Source organism: Anabrus simplex, chromosome 1, assembly GCF_040414725.1.
Source record: "Anabrus simplex isolate iqAnaSimp1 chromosome 1, ASM4041472v1, whole genome shotgun sequence".
NCBI classification, from domain to species: domain Eukaryota; kingdom Metazoa; phylum Arthropoda; class Insecta; order Orthoptera; family Tettigoniidae; genus Anabrus; species Anabrus simplex.
The window spans coordinates 207,309,899-207,324,643 of record NC_090265.1 but is presented as its reverse complement, the minus strand read 5'-3'; the positions used below and the strand labels follow the sequence as shown (position 1 = coordinate 207,324,643).

The 14,745-nt window shown below is 41.9% G+C and overlaps 2 long non-coding RNA genes across 3 annotated transcripts in view; one reads left to right on the top strand and one right to left on the bottom strand.

The window, feature by feature from the left end:
• The window catches only part of LOC136864000 (uncharacterized), a 351,682-nt gene that overhangs the window by 191,842 nt on the left and 145,095 nt on the right, over window positions 1-14,745 (bottom strand). The gene's annotated exons all lie outside the window — the stretch shown is intronic.
• The window catches only part of LOC136864012 (uncharacterized), an 833,240-nt gene that overhangs the window by 817,864 nt on the left and 631 nt on the right, over window positions 1-14,745 (top strand). The window lies entirely within an intron of this gene.

Here is a 14,745-nt window from a genome sequence, read left to right as displayed (position 1 = left end):
AGACCATATTCTGGGAAAAGAGAAAAAAAACTGCCGTTTCACTGCACACCATAAGGCACAAAGAAGGAAACAGGTAAAGTAACACCACCATTGGATACTCGAAGGTACAAGATGATACCCGTCGATTGCATAGTACGAGTGTGTAGATGAGGCAATGGATCACTCTTGCCAGCATGGTAAAATTCAGGCCAGGATGGTGCTGTCATCGTGAGGAGACTGTTCACATGGGATGAAAGGGGCTCTGGTACATCTGCCAACGTCCGTCACCAATGAACGTTAATTGAACCTCATGTCAAATCAGTTCAACCCATTTTTTCACCTACAGTATCCTGCTGGAGACGTGGACCTACAGAAAGACAATGCTCTGGTCCATCGCTCCAGAATTATGGCCATCATGGATACTTTATTGAACCCGTAACTCATACGAGCTAAAACCTATCGAACACATCTGGGATGCTCTCGAGAGGACTGTGAGCACCTTTAACCGTGCTGTGGCGAGTTTCTGTGCATTATGAAAGGTTGTGAAGTGACTGTGGATCACTATGCCTCCCATATACGTTAGATGAATTACAGAGTCAATGCCATTCCGAAATTCCATCTTCATCCTAGCAAAACTGGGTGTTAGGTAAATTTAACCAAGTGTAATTAAGTTATTCATCAGTGTGTTGAGATATTGTTTCAACGTGGAACAAAAAATTAAATTTCGAATGATAATCTCAATGTCGTGGTTAACACACATGATTTGCTTATCTTTAAAAATTCTATAGTAGATGCATAAAAACCGTATTCAGTTTTGTACCTCTAACGATGACTAAAATGTGGGACTCGGAATTTACGCAAAGAAAGAGGTCAGTTCCACGACGTTTTCTGTGAGCGCTATCGCCGTTGGTAAAATATTATTCATTATTTATAATTAATTATTATTTTTAAACTTTTCACGATCTGCTTTGAAATATTCGTATTTTAAAAACAAAGTTCATTTTCTACAATTTTTTCTCCGACGTTAAATGTCTTTTATGTCAATGACATGCCACAAGTATGCCACAGATGTGGATAAATGTAATCTGATTGTGGAATGAAGCCAGTGCACTGCATTTCCTTTTCTCTCATGTATATTATATCGTCGCTGTTCGGGCAAAATATTATATCTCAGAATGCTCTTCCTATCCATTATTTTCCTTAAGACTGGTCACGCATCCCAACCACATGTGGATATGCAGTCCATCAGAACAATTTTCGTCGTGTTCAGTTTCGTATGCTAACGTGTAAAGGAAAATTATATTGTAGGGGTGCGTAAATAAGTCATGCAAACATGCATTCCTACAGTGCGGTACGGTAAGGTTCATTTTCCTTAATACGTAAGCAAAGGAAAATTAACACAACGAATATTTTCTCTGATGGACTCAATATCCATTTGTGGCTAGGAGGCGTGGCCAGTCTTAATGAAAATAATGTATGGGAAGAGCATTGTGAGATATAACCTTTTGCCCGAACAGCGACGACATATTGTGTCCGCCTCTATGTGGTAGTGGTTAGTGTGATTTAGCTGCCACCCCCGGAGGTCCGGATTGTATTCCCGGCTCTGCCACGAAATTTGAAAAGTGGTACGAGGTCTGGAACGGGATCCACTCAGCCTCGGAATTTCAACTGAGTAAAGGGGTTCGATTCCCACCTCAGCCATCCTCGAAGTGGTTTTCCATGGTGTCCAACTTCTCCTCCAGGAAAATTCAGGGATGGTGCCTAACTTAAAGCCACGGCCGCTTCTTTCCCTCTTCCTTGCATATCCTTTCCAATTTTTCCATCCGCCATCAAGGTCACTATTTAGCATAGCATGTGAGGCCCCATGGGCGAGTACTGGTCCTCTTCTCCAGTTGTATCCTCGACCCGAAGCGTCATGCTTCAGGACACTGCTCTTGAGGCGGTAGAGGTGCGATCCCTCGACGAGCCCGGGAGAAAAATCAACCTGGGAGAGTAAAGATAAAAAAACCTACTACCTGTTTTCCAGTCATTGACCGGGTCAGGGATGTATAAATGAAGTCGCCATCTTGCGGCGAGGATAGGAATTGTGCCGGCTGCCGAGGCCTGTCGCACTCCTCTGCGGAAATGATAGTGGAGAGTGTTGCTGGAATGAAAGATGACAGGGAAAACCGGAGTACCTGGAGAAAACCCTGTTCCGCCTCCGCTTTGTCCAGCACAAATCTCACATGGAATGAAATTGATTTGAACCATGGAACCCAGCGGTCAGAGGCCGACGCGCTGCCGCCTGAGCCATGGAGGCTTGGTAAAGTGATAATGAAATGAATATAATGAAATGTATGTATATATTCCACCTGCATACAGAGTGGTCAGAAAGTACGTGAACCGGCTATATGAGCGTTGCTCATACTGATAGACAATTTAAAATGAATGGATATCACTCGCCCGCCTCTGTGGTGTAGTGGTTAGCGTGATTAGCTGCCACCACCGGAGGCCCGTGTTCGATTCCCGGCTCTGCCACGAAATTTGAAAAAGTGGTACGAGGGCTGGAACGGGGTCCACTGAGCGTCGGGAGGTCAACTGAGTAGAGGTGGGTTCGATTCCCACCTCAGCTATCCTGGAAGTGGTTTTCCGTGGTTTCCCACTTCTCCTCCAGGAAAATACCGGGATGGTACCTAACTTAAAGCCACGGCCCCTTCCTTTCCTCTTCCTTGTCTATCCCTTCCAATCTTCCCATTCCCTCGCAACGCCCCTGTTCAGTATAGCATGTGAGGCCGCCTGGGCGAGTTACTGGTCATACATCCCAGTTGTATCCTTCGACCCAAACTCTGTAGCTCTAGAACATTGCCATTGAGGCGGTAGAGGTGGGATCCCTCGCTGAGTTCGAGGGAAAAACCAACCCTGTAGGGCAAACATTAAGAAGAAAAGGATATCACTCATCATTGCGATTTTATCAGCTGCTGACCTTAGTCAATGAGATCGCTTCGCGGGAAAATTCAAATGGGATTTGCAAAGCGGTGTTGCAAAATCTTCACGTGGCATAAGACCAGCTTGAAAGTATCAGTGAAAGAAAATAACTTCACAAAGGAGGGATTTGAACACAGACCTCCGAGCCGACAAGATGGTGCTATAGCAAAGAAGCTACGGTGATACCGGCCAAAACCCACTGTGTGTATGTGTTTGATAATGGTTTCTCGGCATCGATAGCTGCTAGGCGATTCGTCATGTACAGAAATTTATTTATTTATTTATTTATTTATTTATTTATTTACTGCGCACTACAGGATTTCTAATCCCAATTACAGTGGCAAATGTTTACACGTCTTTTTTTTAATGTTTCAATCAGTCTAATAACCTAACATCTAAACTACTCTAATATTATATAAACGTTGAGAAATAAATAATATTACATATCCAATCCTTACAAGCAACAAGTAGATAAAAACATAATTTTGTATCTAAGCTCTCTAATAACCTAATATCTGATCTATTCTAATATTACATTTACGCTGAGAAAGAAATAATATTACTTATCTAATCCTTACAGGAAACGAGTAGATAAAAATCATAATTTCGTACCTAAACGAGTCTAATAACCTAATGCCTAAGCTATTCTAATATTATATTTAGAATGAGAAAAGAACAGTTTTTCACATCTAATCTAATTTAGTCTGTACATGAAAGAGTAAAATAAAATTTTTAAAATCTCAATTTTATACCTAAACTATTATTTTCTTCCAGTTCTAACACTTATAATTACATTTAGGGGATAGGGCTTAATGTAGAATGTTTACAATACATTGTGTGGTTCAAATCAGCATTACAAATTAGAGAGTTTTCGCGGAGATGGTGAATTATTGTAAAACCAGGTCTAGATGTACACAGAAGACTAAATATATTTTTTTCTGAACTGCACTGGATTTGGACTAAAGTTGCAGCGTAAGACTGGTCAGTACTCACAAGTGGAGGCTATGGCACATGGGTGAGCGATTCAATCCATTCTTGGTACACGTGTAGGGCATGACCAGGAGTATAACAGGTGCAAGTAGCAAGGTACAATTCTCAGCCCTTTCCGAGAAATTAATTAATGAAAAATTCCAGTGCGCTTATGTGCAGGTTATATTTAGGAATGAGACAATGAGCTCGTGGCGCAGGGACAAGAACTCTTCGTAAGCGCGGGATCAGTAGATCGAATCCCGCCGACGGACAATTTATTTTTTCAAATATTTCACATATCTCACAAATTAAGGTGTCATCGTCACGTACAGATTTAGCAATACCGTCTCGCAAAGCCCATTTGAGTTCGCCAGCGAATCTGTCTGATTTACTAACTTCAGGAGCTAATAAAATAATACTCATAATACAGGTTCACGTTGTTTACGACCACCGTGTATAGTTCTTTAACACAGTTATACACTGTAATAAATAAAATAACTAAATAAATAAATAAATTAATTAATATTATACCGGGCAAGTTGGCCGTGCGTTTAGGAGCGCGCAGCTGTGAGCTTGTATCCGGGAGATAGTGGATTCGAATCCCACTGCCGGCAGCCCTGAAGATGGTTTTCCGTGGTTTCCCATTTTCACACCAGGCAAAGCTGGGGCTGTACCTTAATTAAGGCTACGGCCACTTCCTTCCCACTACTAGCCCTTTCCTACCCCATCGTCACCATAAGACTTGTCTGTATCGGTGCGACGTAAAGCCACTAGCAAAAAAATATCGTAGACATTCACTTCCAGTCCAGGATAATGATCATCTTCCAAATTCGTTAATGTTGCCGATAGCAGGCGTACAGATTGCTGAATAGCCCGTTTCTAGAACCATAATCTCTGCCATAATGTTGACACATGAGATGTGCTAAGGATCGTTTTTTACTATAGTATAGAGCATACCTTCCTCTGATTTTCTTCTTCTTTTCTAAGCATCTAGATAAGCTTCTATGCTAACACCTCCATCTCTACATAGCCCATATACACGTATTTAATATGTTTGTCACATTCATGCCTTTGTCTTTCGTAGATACCATTCTTAACCCACACACGATTTTCAGCTGGATGTGAGCAAGTCCTGGAACTCTTGAATGTGTCCAAACATTTTTTTTCTTCTCACCGTCAAATTATTTTCTTTTCACTAAGGGAGGGTGTGCTGTCCTAATGGTCTCGTCACTTGGTTCTCATGTGCCCAGCGTTTGAATCACGATGTCTTCGGGTGGATTTTCAACAGGACCCGTGCATGGTGACAGGAAGACCTTAGACCCCTCAACAAGATTTACCTCGATTCTATATAAATGGTGAAAAATGTGTGTTTTAAAAGAGTTACTGTACGGAGTTGGGTGTGAAGTGAGATAAATCTTCGTGGCGAGTTTTTATGACAGGATGCCCCTCCGGACGTTAATCTCATCAAATAAGTTAATGAGATGATGTGAATGGCGTGCTGTATGATATTAGGAAAGGTGGCAGATAGCCTACTTCTCTTCAAGACCTCCAAGGTGTTTGCTCAAAGTTTAACGTCCCCATCCGACAGATGAATTATGTTCAACATCATTAAATACACTCACTCCATGGTTTTGACATAGGAGCGACTATGTGTCTGCTGTATTATCGCTAATCACCTTTTTGGCAGGTTAGTAATAATCTAAAACTCGTTACCCATCCCCTAACTTATATTTTACCATTTTAGGTCATGTTTAGCTAGATTCTAGGGCTTATTTGCTTCCATATTTTGTACTTCCTTAGCTCAGAAACTTCCGAACACTAGCCATGAGTAACATATTCCTGAAGGGAGTTCGTGAAGATTTACAATTAATTCGGTCCTTATTGCAAATTAAATTCCAGAAATACGACGTTCGTTTCCTTAATATTCTTTCCAAAAGAAGGAGCACCAACAACAGCCTTGCTCCTTGAGCTGAGGCTCTACTGATCGTACAGTTTTATCCGGAGCAACTACTTCACTGTAAAATATTTTTAATTCACGAGCCACAACTGCTGTCGATGTTGTGGTCAAGTGTAGGAGTCTGCCATGACCTCAGTGCCCAGGTCAAGCTATACTGTATACAGGTATTTACAATTCCAAAGTGTACCAGCATTTGAAAATAGAATATTTACAGAAGACACTTAAAATGTCTGAATGTATAACACCAACGCTGTCCTAGGCGATTTAGTACTTACTCTTGAAACAATAATCACCACTACTACCATCCAAAACAATATCTTAGGTAAAATGGCAGGACTGTTTTGCAAAGCATTGAGGCAATAATAACGGCATGAGGGTTCCGGAAAGGCCTGGTGCCTGTCTTTCGGGATGACACCGTATAGGCGACCTGCGCGCCTTACCTACGATGAATTGTAATGCTGAAGTCACACACCCGGATCCCGGGCGAACTAGGGACTCGTGGGCAGAAGGTCAGCACGCTAACTATTTAACCATGGAGTCGGACATTGAGGCATTGATCATCAAACATCAAATGGATTTAGAGTAAAGGACAACAGCATCGAGAATAAGACCATCTCGTGTGACAACAAGGAAGAATTGTGGCACTGTTGAAAAGAATCTAAAATCACCGGGCGAGTTGGTCGTGCGGTTAGAGGCGCGCGGCTATGAGCTTGCATCCTGGATATAGTGGGTTCGAATCCCACTGTCGACAGCCCTGAAGATGATTTTGCGTCGTTTCCCATTTTAACACCAGGCAAATGCTGGGGCTGTAAATTAATTAAGGCCACGGCCACTTCCTTCCAACTCTTATGCCTTTCCTATCCCATCGTCGCCATGAGATTTATCTGTGCCGGTACGACGTAAAGTCACTAACAAAAGAACCTAAAATCGGTAACTGTAATACGCATGGATCACAATCGTCTTGCTCGCCAGATGGTCAATGCCTTTTATGATAATAACGTTTAGAAATAAATTACAGTGCCATTCCTTATCTGGTGATTTCACCGTTATTTTCTGCCAGTACAGGTTTTTAATATGGCGATAATATTTTATGTGTTTACCTTTATCCTTGTTTTCTTGATGTCATGTATAGACACGTAGAGGTCAAGTCGTAACAGTGGCTATGACACTCTCTAAGGGTAACACAGTATAGTTGGCAAACCGCGTTATTCCTTCGATGAGACACTTCTATTCACCCCTTCCTCTTCATCCCTCTCTTCTCCCTCAAAGCTTTCAGCAATGTAAACAAATGACAGTGTTACATCGCAGAATAGCTTCCAAAGTTTGAACGAATTTCAGTCTGCTTCTGGTCGCTCATGTTGAAACAACGGCTTGATATTGGATTAGATCGAACTCCATAACAAGAGCTGTATTTATTCAGTATGTGCATTAATTTCAACACTTGCCCAATTTCGGCTTATTAGACAGAAATGAATCGTTATACGTCCAATTAAACAACATGGATGTGATTAGCATTGAGGGCAAGTAGCTATTAACTTTACATTCTGCAGTAAAGACCGAGGTGTGAATCTTGAAAATGTCATCATAAAAGTGTCCGGACCTGGCGAGTTGGCCGTGCGGTTAGAGGCACGCGGCTGTGAGTTTGCATCCGGGAGATAGTGGGTTCGAATCCCACTGTCGGCAGCCCTGAAGGTGGTTTTCCGTGGTTTCCCATTTTCACACAAGGAGAATGCCGGAGCTGTACCTTAATTAAGGCCACGGCTGCTTCCTTCCAACTCTTAGGCCTCTCCTATCCCATCGTCGCCATAAGACCTATCTGTGTCGGTGCGACGTAAAGCCACTAACAAGAAAATGTCCGGCTCTGTGGATAACTGGTGAACATGCTGTTATTTCTCCCAAGGGATCCCGCATTCGATTCCCGGTCTGGTCAGATATTTTAACATTCATTGGTTAATTCATCTGGCTAGGAGCAGTCCTCACAGACGCACTCGTCACCCATGGCCATCAACTTGAAAGACCTACAACAGGCCTCTCCGGGAGCCATACGCCAATATTATCCAAAAATTCACTTGTGAGAAGAGGTATCCGATGTAAAACTCCCGCTAAAACCTAAAGATAGCAAAGGGTGACTTCAGTGACGCCACAAATAAGCTAAGAATAATTATGATATTTCGAATTTCAGGGACACACAGGTGCAATTAACTACTCTCGACACCCGATTTCCATTCTTCTATTATCGAGTTCATGCGGTCTTTGTTACATATTTTAATAAAACAAGTATGTAATGGAGGAAGGACATCCTATCTAAAAGCCTCTTGATGTCCCGGATGAAATTTTATACATAAGAAAGATAAGAATGTATACTATATTCAAATGAGGATTTTTAATCACACTATGACAAAAGATATCCGGCTCTAAATGCTCTGTCAAATCTGGAACTAATAAACAGGCTACAGCTTTAATGCGGCTTGGCCTACCAAGCGACCGCTGCTCAGGAAAGGTCCTACATATTACTAGGTGAGGCGTCGTCAGCGCGACGAATAACAATGACATTTACAGTAAGATACGAAAGTTGAAAACTAGAAAAGCAGCTGGAATTGATAAGATTTCTGGGGATATACTAAAGACAATGGGTTGGGATATAGTACCATATCTGAAGTACTTATATGATTATTGTTTGGTCGGAGGAGCTATACCAGATGAATGGAGAGTTGCTATTGTAGCCCCTGTGTATAAAGGAAAGGGTGATAGACATAAAGCTGAAAATTACAGGCCAGTAAGTTTGACATGCATTGTATGTAAGCTTAGGGAAGGCATTCTTTCTGATTATATTAGACATGTTTGTGAAATTAATAACTGGTTCGATAGAAGGCAGTTCGGTTTTAGGAAAGGTTATTCCACTGAAGCTCAACTTGTAGGATTCCAGCAAGATACAGCAGATATCTTGGATTCTGGAGGTCAAATGGACTGTATCGCGATCGACCTGTCTAAAGCATTTGATAGGGTGGATCATGGGAGACTACTGGCAAAAATGAGTGCAATTAGACTAAACAAAATCGTGACCGAATGGGTTGCTATATTTCTAGAAAATAGATCTCAGAGAATTAGAGTAGGTGAAGCTTTATCTGACCCTGTAATAATTAAGAGGGGAATTCCTCAAGGCAGTATTATCGGACCTTTATGTTTTCTTATATATAAAAATGATATACGTAAAGGAGTGGAATCGGAGGTAAGGCTTTTTGCGGATGATGTTATTCTCTATAGAGTGATAAACAAGTTACAAGATTGTGAGCAACTGCAACGTGACCTCGAATATGTTGTGAGATGGACAGCAGGCAATGGTATGTTGATAAACGGGGTTAAAAATCAGGTTGTGAGTTTCACAAATAGGAAAAGTCCTCTCAGTTTTAATTACTGCTTTGATGGGGTGAAAGTTCCTTTTGGGGATCATTGTAGGTATCCGGGTGTTAATATACGGAAAGATCTTCATTGGGGTCATCACATAAATGGGATTGTAAGTAAAGGGTACAGATCTCTGCACATGGTTATGAGGGTGTTTAGGGGTTGTAGTAAGGATGTAAAGGAGAGGGCATACAAGTCTCTGGTAAGACCCCAACTAGAGTATGGTTCCAGTGTATGGGACCCTCACCAGGATTACCTAATTCAAGAACTGGAAAAAATCCAAAGAAAAGCAGCTCACTTTGTTCCGGGTGATTTCCGACAAAAGAGTAGCGTTACAAAAATTTTGCAAAGTTTGGGTTGGGAAGAATTGAGAGAAAGAAGAAGAGCTGCTCGACTAAGTGGTATGTTCCGAGCTGTCAGCGGAGAGATGGCGTGGAATGACATTAGTAGACGAATAAGTTTGAGTGGCGTTTATAAAAGTAGGAAAGATCACAATATGAAGATAAAGTTGGAATTCAAGAGGACAAACTGGGGCAAATATTCATTTATAGGAAGGGGAGTTAGGGATTGGAATAACTTACCAAGGGAGACGTGCATTAAATTTCCAATTTCTTTGAAATCATTTAGGAAAAGACTAGGAAAGCAACAAATAGGGAATCTGCCACCTGGGCGAATGCCCTAAATGCAGATCAGTATTCATTCACACTCTCGGTGGTTATTCTTTATTTCCTGGACCGGAGCCACTATCTTCGTCAGATACAGTAGTTCTCCCGTTGGCTGAGTGGACCATACACACTATGCATATAGTCTACCATGTATTCATTTACGTACAGGTAATCTAAATCACATGCATACTTCTGAAATCAGTCAAAACTTTCTCAGCTAGGTAGTGTTTAATGCTTTCTTAAGTGCAGAGCCTAAAGCGTTTTTATCTTGGAGAGTTTATTACAAAATTTGAGTTCGTGTTAAAAGGATTATGTTCAGCATATTCTCTGTTTATTCTTGTTCTGAAATACTTACCTCGGCATCTAGTTTCGTAACAATTTATGCCTATCAATTTCATTCAATTGTATCGCAGTAGAAATCACTTTACAATAATTAAGTTGCGTCACGATTTGGTCGTATATTTTCCGGCAGACATCTTGAAAGAGGCCAAGTTAACTCCCAGTATATTTCACCTCCGTAGAGTCTACCTTGTTGTCTGTAAATGCCTTATTACAACAACGCCCCACCCCTAATTTCACAGCCAAGACGAGGAAACTTAGCTAACTTTCACCCCTTAATTTAGTTAATTAGTGCGCATGACTATGCATTTTGAAACCTTCATTAACGATAAAATAAAGTTTTCTGAGCGATGGGTTAATATATTTACTGTCAAACGTGCACAGTAGGTGGCGCGCTGGTACGTCAGCTAATATCCCCGTAAGGGGCCAGTCCTTGCCTTGGAGAATATCTTACAAGCTCACAAATTGTTCCACTAGTTTCCCATAAATAAGAGAGAAGGAGATGGCTCTCCTCTCGTAGCTTTGTTTAACAAACCCTTCTGCTTATATTTCATTAGCATAAGTTCAGTACTCTCACCGTCGGTATATTCTGAGACGTAATTTTGCGTTGCTACCCGCCCAGTCAGGCTGGCTTCGATTCTTGTCTCTACTACGAGTTTGATGGGCTTTTTTAACGCTAAACATTCTTCACTTTCTGCTTTTTGGTTTTAAGTTAATCTGATAGAAAAATGTCTTCCTTCGCCTCTGTACTATCATTTCGTGTAGATATTTCAAGCCTGGTGCAGCCCTTGTCCGACAGACCCTCCAATGAGGGTGGGCGGCGGCATCTGTCATGTGTAGGTAACTGCGTGTTATTGTAGTGGAGGATAGTGTGATGTGTGGTGTGTGAGTTGCAGGGGTGTTGGAGACAACACTAAGACCCAGCCCCCGAGCCATTGGAATTAACCTATGAAGGTTAAAATCCCCGACCCGGCCGCGAATCGAACACGGTATCCTCTGAAACGAAAGCCAGTACGCTGACCATTCATCCAACGAGTCGTACAAAGTAAACTCGTGTCCTCATACCGAGGTGGTACAGCTCCTTTCAGGCACACTCCGAATGGAGATGAGTTGCATGTACCATTTTAACCACATACCAGTTCGGCTCCATGGCTAAATGGTTAGCGTGCTGGCCTTTGGTCAGAGGGGTCCCGAGTTCGATTCCCGGCAGGGTAGAGAATTTTAACCATAATTGGTTAATTTCGCTGGCACGGGGGCTGGGTGTATGTGTCGTCTTCATCATCATTTCATCCTCATCACGACGCGCAGGTCGCCTACGGGAGTCAATTCAAAAGACCTGCACCTGGCGAGCCGAACTTGTCCTCGAACACTCCCGGCACTAAAGGCCATACACCGTTTCATTTCACCATATACCAGCCCTCCCACCATTCTTAAATTTCTGACAGTACCGGTAATCGAACCAGGGTCCCCGAGGATGGCAGCTAACAACACTAACCGTTACGCTACGGACTAATTTACATACACAAATTCCCACTACTTATTTCATTTTTAGATAGATATTTGCTTTTGATTCAAATGTTCCCTGCTCCAGGGAAGATCGTATCTGTGGAATATGAGAGCACTGCTCTGTACTACGCATGACATTTGTTGTACGCTCGTATTGAGTTGAATTATTTATGCTATTCATCAATGGAGAACCAAGGAATACCGGGCGAGTTGACAGTGCGGTTAGGAGCGCGCAGCTGTGATCTTGCATCCAGGAGATACGAGTGGGTTCGAACCCCACTGTCGGCAGCCCTGAAGATGGTTTTCCGTGTTTTCCCATTTTGCACACCAGGCAAATGCTGGAGCTGTACCTTAATTAAGGCCACGGCCGCTTCCTTCCAACTCCTAGCCTTTTCTCCATCCCATCGTCGCCATAAGACCTATCTGTGTCGTTGCGACGTAAAGACACTAGCAAGGAATCAAGCTATTCTGTCCCAATATTTCATACCTTAAATTATTTACGTAAAATTATGCAGAATAGATGTAAGTATTTGTGAAGAAGAATTACAACGGCCATATTAAAATAAAAACTGAAAGGGTTACAGTCAAAAAACCACCTAAAAGTTCTAAATTTTCAAAAAAATAGTTACCAAAGTATATTTAAATATGATTGTAAATAGTATAGTGTTTATCCTCCAGAATAAAACCTCTGCTTTTAAAACGAATGGCTGCATGGTTTGGGTCAGGTAGCTGTCAGTTTGCAATCGGGAGATAGTGGCTTCGAACCACACAGTCGGCAGCACTGAAGATGATTTTCCATGTTTCCCATTTTCACACCAGGCAAATGCTGGACTGTACCTCAATTAAGGCCACAGTCACTTTCTTCCCGCTCCTAGCCTTTCCCTGTCCCATTGTCGCCGTAAGACCTATCAGTATCGGTGCCACGTAAATTAAAATATTCACTTTAATTTTGGGATGTTATGTTTTTTTTAAACATAAGGGAATAACATTTTGTAAAATATTAATAACCAACGGTATCAAACAAGGTCACCGTTTTCATACCGTAAGAAACACTTGATGAAATATATCTACAGGCCAAATTTGAATAAAATCCCTCACATAGTTGCAGAGATATTGAGTCGGGTACTTTTACTGAGCAGTCAGCGTCCAGACCTTCTGTTTAGAGGGTCCCGGGTTCGATTCCCGGCTGGGTCGGGTGTTTCAATCGGTATAATTAATATGATTCGATGACTGGGAGTTTGTGTTTGTTCCAACACACTCCCATTCATACACAAACAACACATCACATTACCAGCCGTTTCAGAAACACGCATTAGTGAATATATCCTTCCACATAGGACTGGTGTAAAACAGGACTAAATACACTTGTGTCACATATTTCGCCCCCGCGATCCGATTAGGACATGGGATTGCCTATAGAAGAAGAAGAATAAGAATTTGAATATTTTCGGAAATGTGCTTTCGATAATGCATGACGTTCCTTAATACTGACTGAAGTGCCTGGAACGGGGTACACCATATCTTATGAAACAAATGGCAAGAGGGGGTCATCGCTACTGTGTCACCGATGCTGCTGTGGTTTAAATCCCGAACGATGTACGTGACATTTTCTAAATCTCATTAACAATACAGTAGTTCATATTCCATAACAAGCGGGAGATATCGTGCTTTATGACGAAAATAATAGTCATATAAAACACCAAGTTTTTTTTTTGCTATGGGCTTTACGTCGCGCCGACACAGACAGGTCTTGTGGCGACGATGAGATAGGAAAGGCCTAGGAGTTGGAAGGAAGCGGCCGTGGCCTTAATTAAGGTACAGCCCCAGCATTTGCCTGGTGTGAAAATGGGAAACCACGGAAAACCATTTTCAGGGCTGCCGATAGTGGGATTCGAACCTACTATCTCCCGGATGCAAGCTCACAGCCGCGCGCCTCTACGCGCACGGCTAACTCGCCCGGTAAACACCAAGTCAGCTTACCTGCTTACAGCTCAGAAAGCGTTTTTCTTATCATACTTTATGGAACAAAATTTTTCATAATGTGAAGTCGTCTCACTTTTTGTTAACAATTCATTATATGAAAATAAGTAATTGTATAAACTGGAATTAAAAATTATTCACAGTACGCTACTGCATCATATTTTAATTTAATTTCTCCCCATTTCATGGGTTGCCGTTATTTTAAAGCATACCCTACAAGTTTTTACGTCCTTAGTATTATACATGATATTAAACATTTCAAATGCTCAGGTCCTTCATCTGACAGTATGTATGTATGTATGTTCAGTCCGTCAGCGATGCCGCTGGTGGGATCCTCAACAGCTCTGCCATCAGCTGTCATAGATAGCCTAGGCGTCATTGAAAAGGCGTACTGGGGAATGAGGAGTGAGGTAGTTTCCCGTTGCTTTCCTCACTCATCTGACAGTGGACATGATTAATTAAACATGTTTTGCGTAGAATGAACTTACTTAGACCTACTGACTGGGGATCGTACAGATTTGTATCCCAAAATCTAGATGCAATCGTTCAATCTTATTAAAGACTTAACAATAATGCAAAGAAAACCCGTAGCCTATACAACTATCTCTGTGGCACATACAGCTTCGTCTGCCAAGAGGAATATTGCCCTGCCAGATGGCTTGCGGATTTTGGATTATCACAAAATCAGCGAGATAAATACCTGAGCAGAATTGCTTGGCTTTCTTGATCGGGTCCACCACTGCTTATAGTAGTAGCTCCTCACGAGGCAGTGAATTATGTACCAGCCCACTTTCCACTTTCTATTTCCTGATCCGTTTACCCGTGTACGGATAGGGCCTTCTTATCTTTTTTACCAGGGGATTCTATCCAACGTCATGTCAATGGATGCGGTAGATTGTTCGACTTTAGATTTTTTCTGATCGTCGTCTAATTGGGATGCGCTCTCGTCTCCCCGTAGTTTGTTGTCTGAGCAGAGAATGGAGC